The 13,507-nt window shown below is 35.4% G+C and overlaps 1 pseudogene across 1 annotated transcript; it reads right to left on the bottom strand.

Annotated features, from left to right (window-relative positions):
- Positions 1 to 2,877: 2,877 nt before the first annotated feature.
- Positions 2,878 to 7,876, bottom strand: LOC143624282 (cellulose synthase-like protein G3; annotated as a pseudogene). Its single transcript, XR_013152081.1, has 6 exons — positions 7,233 to 7,876; positions 5,744 to 5,896; positions 5,514 to 5,639; positions 4,285 to 4,728; positions 3,841 to 4,188; positions 2,878 to 3,529 (listed from the first exon to the last, which is right to left on the bottom strand). The product of XR_013152081.1 is annotated as a cellulose synthase-like protein G3 (transcript).
- Positions 7,877 to 13,507: the final 5,631 nt, after the last annotated feature.

Below are 13,507 nucleotides of genomic sequence, written 5' to 3'. Positions count from 1 at the left end.
AAGACACAATGACAAAAAAAGACACAATGATAAGCGAAAAGACACAATAGTGTGCGAAAAGACACAATGAAGAAAAAAGACACAATGATAAGCGAAAAGACACAATGGTGAGCGAAAAGACACAATGACGAAAAAATACACAATGATAAGCGAAAAGACACAATGGTGTGCGAAATGACACAATGACGAAAAAAGACACAATGGTGTGCGAAAAGACACAATGGTGTGCGAAAAAAGGCACAATTATAAGCGAAAAGACACAATGGTGTGCGAAAAGACACAATGACGAAAAAGACACAATGATAAGCGAAAAGACACAATGGTGTGCGAAAAGACACAATGATGAAAAAAGACACAATGATAAGCGAAAAAGACACAATGGTGTGCGAAAAGACACAATGACTTGAATTTTGTTTTAAATTTTATATAACAAAAATCATACTCATATTAAAGATAAAAAACGCTTTTTATTATGATGAATTTTTTTAAAAAAAATATCACACGAAAATGTTATAAACATTCTAAAATGATGGGGGTATTAACATGTGCCTTGCATGTGAGGAGAGAAAATATGTACAAATACCTTTATACACTTTTTCCTTTGATCCTCACTTGACACATGTCAATTATTTATGGCTTCTCACACTTCTTATTTTTATTACCATTTGTAGAATAACTTAACCCTAATTTTTAAATCATAGAGTACATTTATAACTTATATATATATATACCTTCATACATTTCAACAATACTCTGTGACAACTAACTCCAATTCTTACATATTTTATAAACGTATAGATCAATTTATTATATATTATAAATTAGTGTTTGATCCCTGCGTTGCGGGGTGTGTAAAATTGTTTATTCACACATTCACTTTACTTGAAAACATGAAGGGTCACCACCATCATCGTTCTCGGTCACCATCCTCTCTCGTGCGACAAGTAGTTTTCGTTAACTATTAAGGAAACCGAATGATAAGCAGACGTAAAACGTTGTATCGTGAATAATGTGTCATATTGACCAATAACATAAAAAAATAAGTGCAACACAACATTCTAAAAAACAATATGAAATTATATATAAAAAAACTAAATTTATTATAGTTTACAGACCGTATGAACTCTTATAAAGTTCAAAGACAACAACGTGAATTTAATAAAAACTAACAGGGGTTATTTTAGCATTTGTATTAAAAAAACACACACAAAAACCAGCTCATCAAATGGTCAAACTTGAGACCTACAACTTCACACCCGACCAGATTTACAACCACACCAATTGAATTCTTTGTTAAAAAACTCAGTTGTATTAATAACACACAAAACCCAGACCCTTCAAAGGGTTAAACTTGAGACCTACAACATCACACTCAACCAAACTTACCACCACACAATTCACTTCTTTGTTAAAAACTCATATGTGTTTTTGTATATATTAAAATCACTTGTGTTAAAAACAATATGTGCAAAAGATGAAGCAAATATTACAACACTATGATCCATAATTCTCCCAAAATTGTTAAAACTCATATGTGTTTTTGTATATATTAAAATCACTTGTGTTAAAAACAATATGTACAAAAGATGATGCAAATGTTACAACACTATGATCCACAATTCTCCCAAAATTGTTTATATATAAATTGCCCCCTTTTTAAATATGATTAATTTAGTTTTCACCACTTTTATATGTTATTTTCTTAAATATGATTAATTTGTCATACAAAACAAAGAAATTCGTAATTGTATTCGGTGAGAGTAATATCGATTAACCAAACTAAAATTGAAATAACCAATTCAAACTAACAATGGTCCAGTTTTTTTTTATTTAACCGAAAACCATGGTCTAGTTTCGGTAAACTTTGTTTTATAACCAAACAACGACCGAATAAAACTACATCAAAACCTAATAAACCACATCAAACTTGGATGGCCCAAATTTATTATTTGGATGTCATGAATATATAGTAAACAAATATTTTTTGTCATAAGTTTCAGGTTTATTTCCAAGCTCAAACATTTCAAGCCTAAATATAAAACTGGAAACAAATCAATAACTGAAAAACTAAATTGTCTATTTTGGCTCGGTTTAAACTCAAAATAAACTCATACACACCTTTAAATTCAGGTGATGGCTACTTAGCATTTTCGTAACACATGTAAACACTATTATGGTTTGCTCGTCATGGAATACAATGTATTGTTTGCGTTAATTACATGCATGAGATAATTATTTAGATGGGTATAACTCTGAACATGATTTTGTTTAGTGTATATTTTCAATTTCAAGTATTTTGATATATAAATTTTAGTACACTACTACAATATTGTTAGGGTGTAAACGAAGTCAAGCTTAGCTCGCAAACATATTTTTAAGCTTGAGCTATGCTTCGGATCGACTCGTTTATCATTTATTAATTAGTTTATATTTATATACAATTATTATATATGTATATCTATATTCTAATTATAATTTTTTAGATAACATAATATAAATTTAATTATTTTACCATACTTTTAATGCAATTAATGTTATAATAGAATATATATATATATATATATATATAATACATTAAATAAAAATTATACAAAAAAATAGTTTCATTTAGGCTTGTGAGCCAGCTCTAACTCGATAAGTGAAGGTCTGGTTCATGAGATTGTTTAAGCTCGGCTTGATTTGAGTTTTTAAATACCGATCTCGAGTAGCTCACAAGCCGTCTTGGCTCATTCACACGCCTATAATATAGTATATTTTTCACATACTTTTATTCTATATTTATTGCTTAATTGGCCTATGTGCGTTTATCATTTACTGCAATAATCGCCATATACTGTCTGCTAGCTTTGAATTTTGTTGATTTTGAAGTCATTTCATATTATTTCCAATATTCTGACATGAAATCTGCCTTTAGTTATCAACTTATCATACAACATTTAAACATGAAATCCTTCTTATGAATGTCCCCTAATTACATGAACTATAGTTTACATTATGAGGGAAGCTACACCACATAAAACAGATGCCAAACAAATCGATATAACGGTAGTCTTAGTCGACATCTTTCCTTTATCACTCCTTAAAATCATAGCTTCATAAACCGGCCAACTATTCAACACCCCGAAAGCAGCAATAAACAACTGTGGAAACACCTTTTCCAAACTCCAAATGTTCGTGAGACGAATTATTCCAATGATCAATACGAAAAGGTTGACAACGGATGCGGTTGTGAAAGGTACGAACATTGGGGAGTGAATCCCGAACTCCAAAAGACCTTGATCATATCTCTTGCTTTGTTCATCATCTTGCACTTTGCTTGTCACATTGAATCCTTGTATGGCTACCCCTAAATGTTTTATAACGTACTCGACGAGTCCAAACAAGTAGGGTGAGAGTCCCCTTATTAGCCATATCCTTTGATCATTCCACCATCTCTTATAGGTGCTATTGAACAGGATGAAGTCGTAACAATCTTGACCGTAAGCCCAAGAAATAGGAAAACATACAACAAGAACCATGGATCCGTCACCTACAACCAACAAAAGTTACTGGGTTAGGGTCAGCAAAAAAACCGAACCATAACTGAAATACCAAACCACTTGACAGACTAATGGTTTAGTTATGTTTATGTGTACGGTTAAATGATTAACCGAATCACACCAATATTAAAATCAATCTTTATGGTAAATGATTGTTGTATATTGGAAAATTTAGCTTATGGATATTAAAACCAACCTTTTCTAAATCAAACAAACTGGTCACGAAAATATAAGCAAACCGAAACATGCACACCCTTGACCCTTATGATATTGTATCAAAATTTGATAAAAAGAATAATACCTTTGGGAAGATGTAAACTCCATTTAAAAGTGAGATTTGAGGGAGGAAAGCGTATATTGTGATGGGAATCGACCAAAGAGGCCAAAAAGCATAATGTGCATAGCATAAGCCCATAACAAAGCCCATGAACCGGGCTCCAAATATCATAGGAGTGTATTTTGAGAAGGCAACCTCAAGAAGCCCAATAGCCCATCTCTTTGTTTGGCTGACCGCATCAATGAGCGAGATTGGTATATCACCTAAAAAGGCCGGCCTACTCGGGTGGCAAAATATCGACTTCCATCCTTCACATTGCAATCGATATCCGGTGAAATAGTCCTCCACAAGCGACCCATATTGAAAGCCCAACTACACATAAACAAACAAAATCAAATAATCATCATCATTGCTCACATCATTTCACTAATCAAATAATTAATTATGTGACATATAAATGGGCCTCACTTGGACTCCCCACTTGGTGTCATTTTCATAGTTGCATCCAGCAACATGGTGGGCCAATTCTATAATTGGTTGTCCGGTTATGGGCTTCTCCACCACATGATCCGGTATTAATTCTTGTATCTCTGGTGGTACCATCGACGTAGGCCCGCCAAAGAAAGCCCGGCGAACGAAGAAACATCCACTTCCAACATAAGAAGGGCCTTGTAAACCGTCCATCCCAACCGGATTCGCGACAAATAAACGCAATAACTCGACACCATAAATGTCGTCTTTGTTGAGACCATGATAACGTTGAGGGAATTGGACATATGCTAATCCGGGTTGAGTTAATGGGTCAGAAATATAACACAATGCCCTCTTAAGTGTTTGAGGATCATTAGAGTACATGTCACAATCTTGAGTAAGAACTATAGGGGCATTGGTCATAACACCCGATACTCGAAGCTTCAAAGTCAATAACAATAACTCAATTAGTAAGAATTACAAAAATAAGATTAAAACCCTAATCTTACAATACTAATAAAAGAAAATGTTGAAACTTAGTTGTCAAGCCTACATTTCTCCTATTTTCTAATCTTTCATCTTATTCATTCTAGCTCTTAATGGGTCATGGGTCAAAATCATTTTGTTAAGTGGGTTATAACATAGTGTGGATTTTATTCATTATTAATTTAAGTTTCATTTTCATATTTGAGATTTGACCAATTACACAACTTAATATATTTTTTTAAAATTTTTGACATTTTTATTAAAACCATGCTATTTTAGTATTTTTTTTGTTAACCACCCGTTTGTTTTTTCCATCAAAATCTACATTAAATTATGATAATCACAATTGAAATAAATGATCTAATTTATTTTTATTATTTGACAAATCCCGTATAATACACAGGTTCAAAAGCTACTTATATAATATTTTGAAATGACCCACTTTCCTTATACTCTCGTGAATTTATATAACACAAGATATTAAATTGAGACAAAATTACGAAAGTGACAATTTTTGGGAGTTTGTTACAATTAATGATATTTATGTTGATGTGTCTTTATTAGTATTATAAATCAATTAAATTTTATACACACTAGAAAAATTGACTATATATGTGATTCTCATGCTGTCAATTGTTACAATGATATATTTATGTTGATGTGTATCAAATTATTTATAAAAATATATGTTTTGGTCAGTATTAGACCAAAAGAAATACTAGTAAAACAAGTGTTGTTACCAAGGAATTTAGAGCTCCGGCCTTGAAACGATGTTGGGAGTTTTTGTTTTTTTCTCTGGAGACATATACAAGATTTGGCATCCATTGCCCCTTCTTGTCTCTTTCTTTTGCACTCTCTTTCAATACCTTATCACCAAAATAAATATTCAAATTTGGATTCATTAATAATGTATAAATGGTTACTTTTTCAAATTATTAAATTATAGCGACGTAACATTTTGTTCGAAGACCTGAATAATGGTGGGATGGTCTAAGCGAGTAAACCCTGGAGTTCGATACTTGTTGAAAATTTGACGTAGTGATTCGTTGGTAATGTAATCAGAGCATATTTCACCTTTATCCATAACATTCTCGATTTTTATCTTCATACTCTCATACATAGCCTATGACAATGAGGTGTGATTCTTATTAATTAAATTACGCCCACAACATTAAAAGATGTATAATTGTGACATTTTGTTTTAGTCCGCAAAAGTTTTCTAGATAGAACTAGTGGTATTCCCATTTTGCTTTAATACATGTAGTTAGTTCTATAAACGAACCGAACATTCGGTGAACTGTTCGTAAATTGTTCGGCGGGAAGTTCGTTTATGTTCGTTTATTTAATAAACGAACGAACATAAACAAAAGTTTGTGTTCGTTTAATTAAACGAACGAATATGAACACATGTTCCGTTCGTTCATTTATGCTCATAAACATTCGTTTATGTTCGTTTATGTATGTTTATTTATTTGTTTATGTGTTAATAAAAAATAATTAAATATTATTTTGATGAGTCGTCTACTTAGAGTTTTATATTTGTTCATTTAAGTGTTTTCATTTATGTTCGTTTATGTTTGTTTGTGTTCATATATGTTTATTTACCTTTGTTCAGTTATATTCGTTTAGATTTAAACAAACGAACATAAACAAACACAAATGTTCACTTTTTAAATAAACATACATGAACATAAATATTTGTCCGATTAAGTGTTCTTGTTCGTTTAAATTTAAATAAACGAACACGAACATGCCCTTGTTCGTGTTCGTCCAATTCGTTACATGCTTTCATTATTCACATTGATGAATACATCGGTCTTAATCTCTAGGCTCTGCCGATTTTATGTGTGTTCGTGAACACATTAATTTCCTTAATGAACGAACACGAACATAAAACCCCGTTCAGTAAATGTTCGTGAACACATTATTTCCTTAACGAACGAACACGAACAAAACCTTGTTCGTGTTTGTTTGATTCGTTTACAACCCCTATCCGTAGTGAGAAAAAAATACCATTATAGAGTTTTATATTGATGGAGAGCTATAAAACAAAAGTTATTTATTTTACACCAGACAACATCAACAAATAGACAATATCCACTTGCATCGTTGCAGGAATTGTCAAATGTATGAGTAAAGAATTTAAATTATATATGGATAACTTTATATATGAGTTAATTATTTAACTTTAAAAAAAATTAACAATGAAACTCTATAAACCAAGCTAGCTAGCTGATTGATCTATCAGTAATCGATAATTACATGTGCATGTCTTTATCCACATGATTTATTATAGTCCATTATCATTTGATTTAGAGCGGTTAAATATCTTATATTTTAAGAATCATAATTGAAATAACGAACTTATTTATTTTATTTAATTTTTATCATTAACTTTTTGTTAGTTTCTTTCAAATAATGAACCTTATTTATTTTAATTATTAGGAAAAAAATGTTACCTTAATCTCCTCATACTCGAGCTCATCCTTAATTCCATGGTGCCCGGAGCTAAAGTATGCTTCCGGGCATCGGTCAATAATATTATTATCCCTACAAAACGGAATCCAACTCTCCGCAAACTTTGCAGCCTCCACGAAAGCAAAAAGAGTAAGCTCGGAGCCACCATCATCCGAAACATACACCGATATCTTCTCGGGCGGGTAGTCGTACGCCATAAGAGACAACGCGGTGTTCACGACGTTTATAGGCGGCTCTTTGTAAGGATCCGCCGTGCAAATAAATATGTCTATGGCAGGAAAGTGTTTTTTATCAAGGACTTTGTGTAGGTTTTCGGGGTAACTTTGTCTTAGGATCGGGCGGAGGCGGTAGGAGGTGGTGGTGGCCCACATGAAGGCGAGGATGAGGTCGGAGACGAGGAGGGAGGTGGTGGTGGCGACGGAGATGAAGGTGGTGGAGTGGTGGATGAGGGTGAGGATATGGTGGTAGATAAGGGCTAAGATGGCACAAGTGTAAATAGTGGCAAAGATACGGTTGAATGTTGTGCATGGCATGTGCTTGTATGTGTGTAGTGTTTCCATTTTCCCCTGGCTTTGGAGATAGGAGATTTCGTTCGTTTTGGTCTTTATTTATAAGCCAATTGCGTACTATTAGTGTTTGGAACAATTTTTAATACATGCATGAGTTTTTTTAATACTAGATGTCAACTAATCATATTGAGTTCCTGACTCATTCAAGAAATTAAGGAGGAAACTCATCATTATAAAAAAATCCTTTCAAGCCAGGTTTCTAATTTAAGACATTAGGATCTAAGTCTTAACCATCACCTCATATCATTGGACCAGAAGGTTAACTCCAACCAATTGCCTAAATAGTTGTTTAGGATTAAATGATCAATAGATAACTAAGTCAATTATAAATTGAGCTTGGTTTTAATTTTTTTAATGACAAACTATCCAACTTCAGAATACTAATATAATCCACCGATACCTAGATCTTACAGGATTTGTACATTTTAAATCTAATATAGAGATGAGACATCTTACTATCACGCCATGCCCCTTAGAAACGCCTAGTTATTTTATCTAAATCAGCACGAGCCCTTTCCCTCTAATTTGATGGCCAAACCAAGCTAATTGGTCTTTAAATTAGGTTATCGGCGTGCCTATCTTTTCGGTAGACAGATTAGGCCTCAAATTGTTTACATAAAATCAACTCTATTATATTTTATTTTATTATCGACCATCTTGTTATCTTGAAATCATGTTTCATTACTCGACCATTCAACTTCTTCATTGACGAACATATATATAGAACATAGCTTTGTATAACGACTACGACATCTAACAGTAAAATACAGGCGCCCACACCCATGTTCAATGGGACATTTGATGGGAAATGATAATCAAAGGGACATTTTAAGGCAAGAAGGTGATCAAGGAGGCATTTTGAAAAGTTTCCTTTGTTAGGTTGTATGCGTTTGCCTCCTATGTTAATAGGATTTTGTTGTCTTCACGCTACAAAGAGATCCGACATGAGTATCACATCATCAAAGTTGTAACCTTCCCATGGTGTACAAGCTACTAATACTTTTTTTAAGCGAGTTTCACCATGTATTTAATACTCTCATGAGTCATTTTTGTTGTAACATCTCGAAAAATACCATATTTATTTTCGGCTAAAGATGTCAACTTTGAAAGTAGAAAGACCCAAAAATATTTTAATAATAAATATGGTTTAATGAATTCTATCTAATTCCTCGGGTAAATCTAGCTTATAAGCCACTTCACCCACACGTTCTATAATCTTGAACGATCCAATGTACCTCGGGCTCAACTTCCCTCTCTTTCTAAAACGAATAATTCCTTTCCAAGGCGAGTCCTTGAGCATCACATTGTCACCAACGTTAACCTCAATCGGTCGTCGCCGCTTATCAGCATACGACTTCTGATGGTCTTGGGCAGCTTTCATCCTTGCATTGATCTGATCAAACTTTGTAGAAGTTTCTTGCACAACTTCCAAGCTTCCGAGCTCTTTCTGACCAATCTCACCCCAACATACAGGAGTTCTACAACGTCTTCCATACAACATCTGAAATGGTGGCATACTAATGCTCGAATGGTAGCTGCTGTTATAAGAGGATTCTGCCAGATGCAGATGATCATCCTAACATCCTCTAAAGTCTAAAACATAAGCATGTAGCATATCCTCAAGGGTTTGGATCGTCCTTTCAGATTGTCCATCTGTTTGAGGATGATACGCCGTATGGATGTTCAATCTTGTTCCCATAGCTTCATGGAACTTCTTTCAGAATCTCTAAGTAAATCGAGTATCTCTATCAAACACAATCGACAGTGGCACTCCGTGCTTAGTCACAACCTCTTTTATGAACAAACTTGCTAACGTTTCTGACGAGATAGCCTCTCGTATAGGCAGAAAGTGAGCACTTTTGGTAAAACGGTCCACTATCACCTAGATGGTATCATGATGCTTAACTGTACGAGGTAGCTTAGTTATGAAATCCATGGTGATGTGTTCCCATTTTCATTCAGGTATCTCCAAAGGCTGCATCTTCCCATAAGGCTTCTGATGCTCTGCCTTAACTTGTAAACAAGTTAAGCACTTACTGACGTAATCAACCACATCATTCTTCATTCATGTTCACCAGTAGTCTCTTTTCAAATCCTGATACATCTTGTTGGATCCTGGATGAATCGAGTATCTCGACTTGTGAGCTTCATCTAAGATTCGACCTCTGAGATCCCCATGGCGTGGAATCCACATATGGTTAAACCTAATCTTAACACCATGAACGCTTTCCACCAGCTCGTCTTGTTGCCCTACAATTCTTTCTTTCTTCAATAGTCCGTCATCTGCAAGCACCTCAGACTGTACCTTGATGATTTCTTCAAAGAGATCCGAGCTAACAATCAACTTATACGACTTCACTGTCGCAATGACTTCCTCATTCTTACGGCTTAGCGCGTCAGCGATCACGTTAGCTTTTCCCGGATAGTACTTGATATCGCAGTCGTAATCCTTTATCAATTCTAACCATCTTCTCTGTCTCATGTTCAATTCTTTCTGCTCGAAGAAGTACTTTAAACTCTTATGATCAGTGTAAATAGTACACTTAGTACCATACAGATAATGTCTCCATATCTTTAAAGCATGCACTACTGCTGCTAACTCTAAATCATGCGTCAGATAAGTACTTTCATGAACCTTCAACCGTTTGGACGCATAAGCTATAACTTTTCCTCGTTGCATCAACACGCAACCTAACCCACGATGCGAAGCATCGGTACACACGATGAAATCCTTGTCACCATCGGGTAGAGCAAGGATTGGAGCTTGCGTGAGTCTTTTCTTTAATTCCTCAAAAGCTTCTTCTTGAAACTTACCCTAACTGAATACTACCGACTTTCGGGTCATACCGGTCAACGGTGCGGCTATCTTGGGGAAGCATTCGATGAATCTCCTATAGTAGCCAACTAATCTTAAAAAGCTTCGTTTATCAGGCGGGTTCTGTGGAGTATTCTAATTCGTTATCGCCTCAATCTTAGTTGGGTCCACAGTAATCCCTTCAGGATTAATCACGTGACCTAGGAACTGCACTTCTCGCAACCAGAATGTGCACTTTGAAAACCTAGCATACAACTTTTCTCCCTTCAAAACCTCCATTACAACCCTCATGTAAGGCCCCGTTACCGGTGCCTCACTTTGGATGTTGGATTTACTCATAAACACAGTTTTAAATATTAGAGTTAATTAAAAACTTTCGCGGAATAATAATAATGGTCAACCATTCATTACAATCATTCGTAACTTGTCTTTTAAAACATAACACAAAACATAGTATCAAGCCATCATGACAAATCTTTAGATGCCAGCCTCTTCAATCTTGCCATGTGTCCTGCTCAAGCCAGCTATATCAATATGTTAACCTGCGTGCATACTAAAAGTCAGCTACGCTGAGTGAGTTCTAGTTAATCAGACGACTTACAATACATTCACATACTTACATATGCACCCGAAGGTACATACCTTCATATTTACTTACATACTTACATACATACGTACTTTCATTCTTTCTTTCGTACTTACATACATACTTTCATTCATACATATACGTTTTAAAGAGCATTCCGCCCTATAAGCTTTGCCGATATTATTAGGGTCGGTTCCCTAAATTCGCCTATATTATTAGGGTCGGTTCCCTACATTCGTCGATATTATTAGTGTCGGTTCCCTACATTCGCCGACATTATTAGGGTCAGTTCCCTGCATTCGCCGACATTATTAGGGTCGGTTCCCTTTTATAACTATACCTTCCATACCTTTCTATACATTCATAATTATAACTTCCATACGCTCATACATCATTTATATATCATATACATATCAATTATATCTTTAAACTATCCCTTGATGGTACATGAAATATCCGAATATCGTTCATGCATCGTCAAACATTCATTCATACATATCATATAAGACATACACTTACCACTTAAGGTAAGTGTATTAACTAATCACATCGAGTATGCACACAGTCCCGAAAACATAACAAGGAATGGGGCTAGAAACTCACCTGAACTTGGTTACGTTCACCGTTTATGGTTATTCATTTCTTGAGCTGTGCACGACTAACTGTATAACAATTACACATATCAATTTAACTATCACTATCCATATCATGTTTTTAGTTTAATTATTACCCTCAACGAACGGGGGTCCGAAGCATCGCCCCTGGCAGCGGGGTTCTAGGGGTGGCAGACCCTAGCGGGGTCTAAGGGGCAGAGACCCTGGCTGGGGTTAAGCTGCCTAATCAATTTTATTTTCATTAACTGTCTTAACACATTTTCCATTTGGATTTTTAAATTATTATATTATTCTCTAACTCATTTGTCATAACGAATTAGGCCTAATTCGTTATCTGAACACAACCTAATTCATTATCTGCCCATGATCTGATTCGTTACCTAGATTCGTTATTCTGATTCGTTATTCAGCTCTTTTAACAAATGGGGGTTCATAACGAATTGACTGATTTGTTATCTCATAACGAATGGACCTTTATAACGAGCTGGTCTTTATATATAATTGGACCTTATTCGCTTGGTCCGATTAACGAATGAACCCTATAACGAATGGGGTTCATTCGGCACTCACTTAACGAATTTCCTTCACTAATGGGGCTAGTTCGTCATTATTCCTTTGACGAATTAGCATACGAATTCCTTAACGAATGAAGCTAGTTCGCTATCCTTCCTTAACGAATGGGCGTGCCCAGTTTGTTACACGCGCCTAGGGTTTAGGGCATCTGAAAATATGTCAGATGTCCTTTCATCGTATTTACCAACATTCCCCTTACCGGCGGCGCCGTATTTCTGGCGCCGTCGTCGCCGGAAAACTGGAGATCTCGCCGGAAAAGCGGGATCTCTTTGTTTTTCCACCGTTTTCATCCCGTTTGATCCAGATCCAAGCTAGGGCGACCCCTAAGCTCGTCTTTCGACCGGTTTATACCCAATTCCTTCCGGGTCTCGTGATTTTAACGGTTGAGGGTGTCGGTTCATCGTTTCGTGACTAGATCTAGCGGGTTTGGATCTCAACAATATCATACTATAATTACCTCGGGTTGATGCTCGGGTTTCTTGGTGATTTCGGCTAGAGAGAGAAAGTATGATGAGAGAGAGAGAGAGCTAAGTGTGTGTTTTTAATGGTGTATGGAGTTAGTGGAAATGAATGGATTAATGCATAAGTATCGTTTATATACTATGGGTCATGGGCTCAAGCCCATGGTCTTTTCTTCTTTCCTTTTTAACCCAAGTCCATAACTCATATCTATTAACCCAACACAAGCCTGACTCACAAAAACTCATAATTTATTTTACTAACCGAAACGAGAAAACGGGATGTTACACCTCAGATGTTCGGCATGATCAGACTCGATCTTAGAATAAATCAATATATCATTAATGAAAACGATAACTAACTTATCCAACATCGGCCTACACACCCTATTCATTATGTCCATAAATGTTGCGGGGGAATTTGTTAGACCGAATTACATGACGAGGAACTCGTAGTGTCCATACCGCATCCGAAACACTGTCTTAGGAATGTCTGTCTCTTTCACCTTTAGCTGGTGATAGCCTAATCTGAGATCTATTCGGGAGAACCAACTTGAACCTTGCAGTTGGTCAAACAAATCATCAATCCGTGGCAACGGATATCAATTCATCACTGTAAGTTTGTTCAACTCACGATAGTT

The sequence above is a fragment of the Bidens hawaiensis genome, unplaced genomic scaffold (genome assembly GCF_021521415.1).
Source record: "Bidens hawaiensis isolate Kalapana, Puna unplaced genomic scaffold, B.hawaiensis_p1.1 tig00000369_1, whole genome shotgun sequence".
Taxonomy (NCBI): domain Eukaryota; kingdom Viridiplantae; phylum Streptophyta; class Magnoliopsida; order Asterales; family Asteraceae; genus Bidens; species Bidens hawaiensis.
Note: the sequence above shows the minus strand (reverse complement) of the source record. Positions and strands in the feature narration are given on the sequence as shown.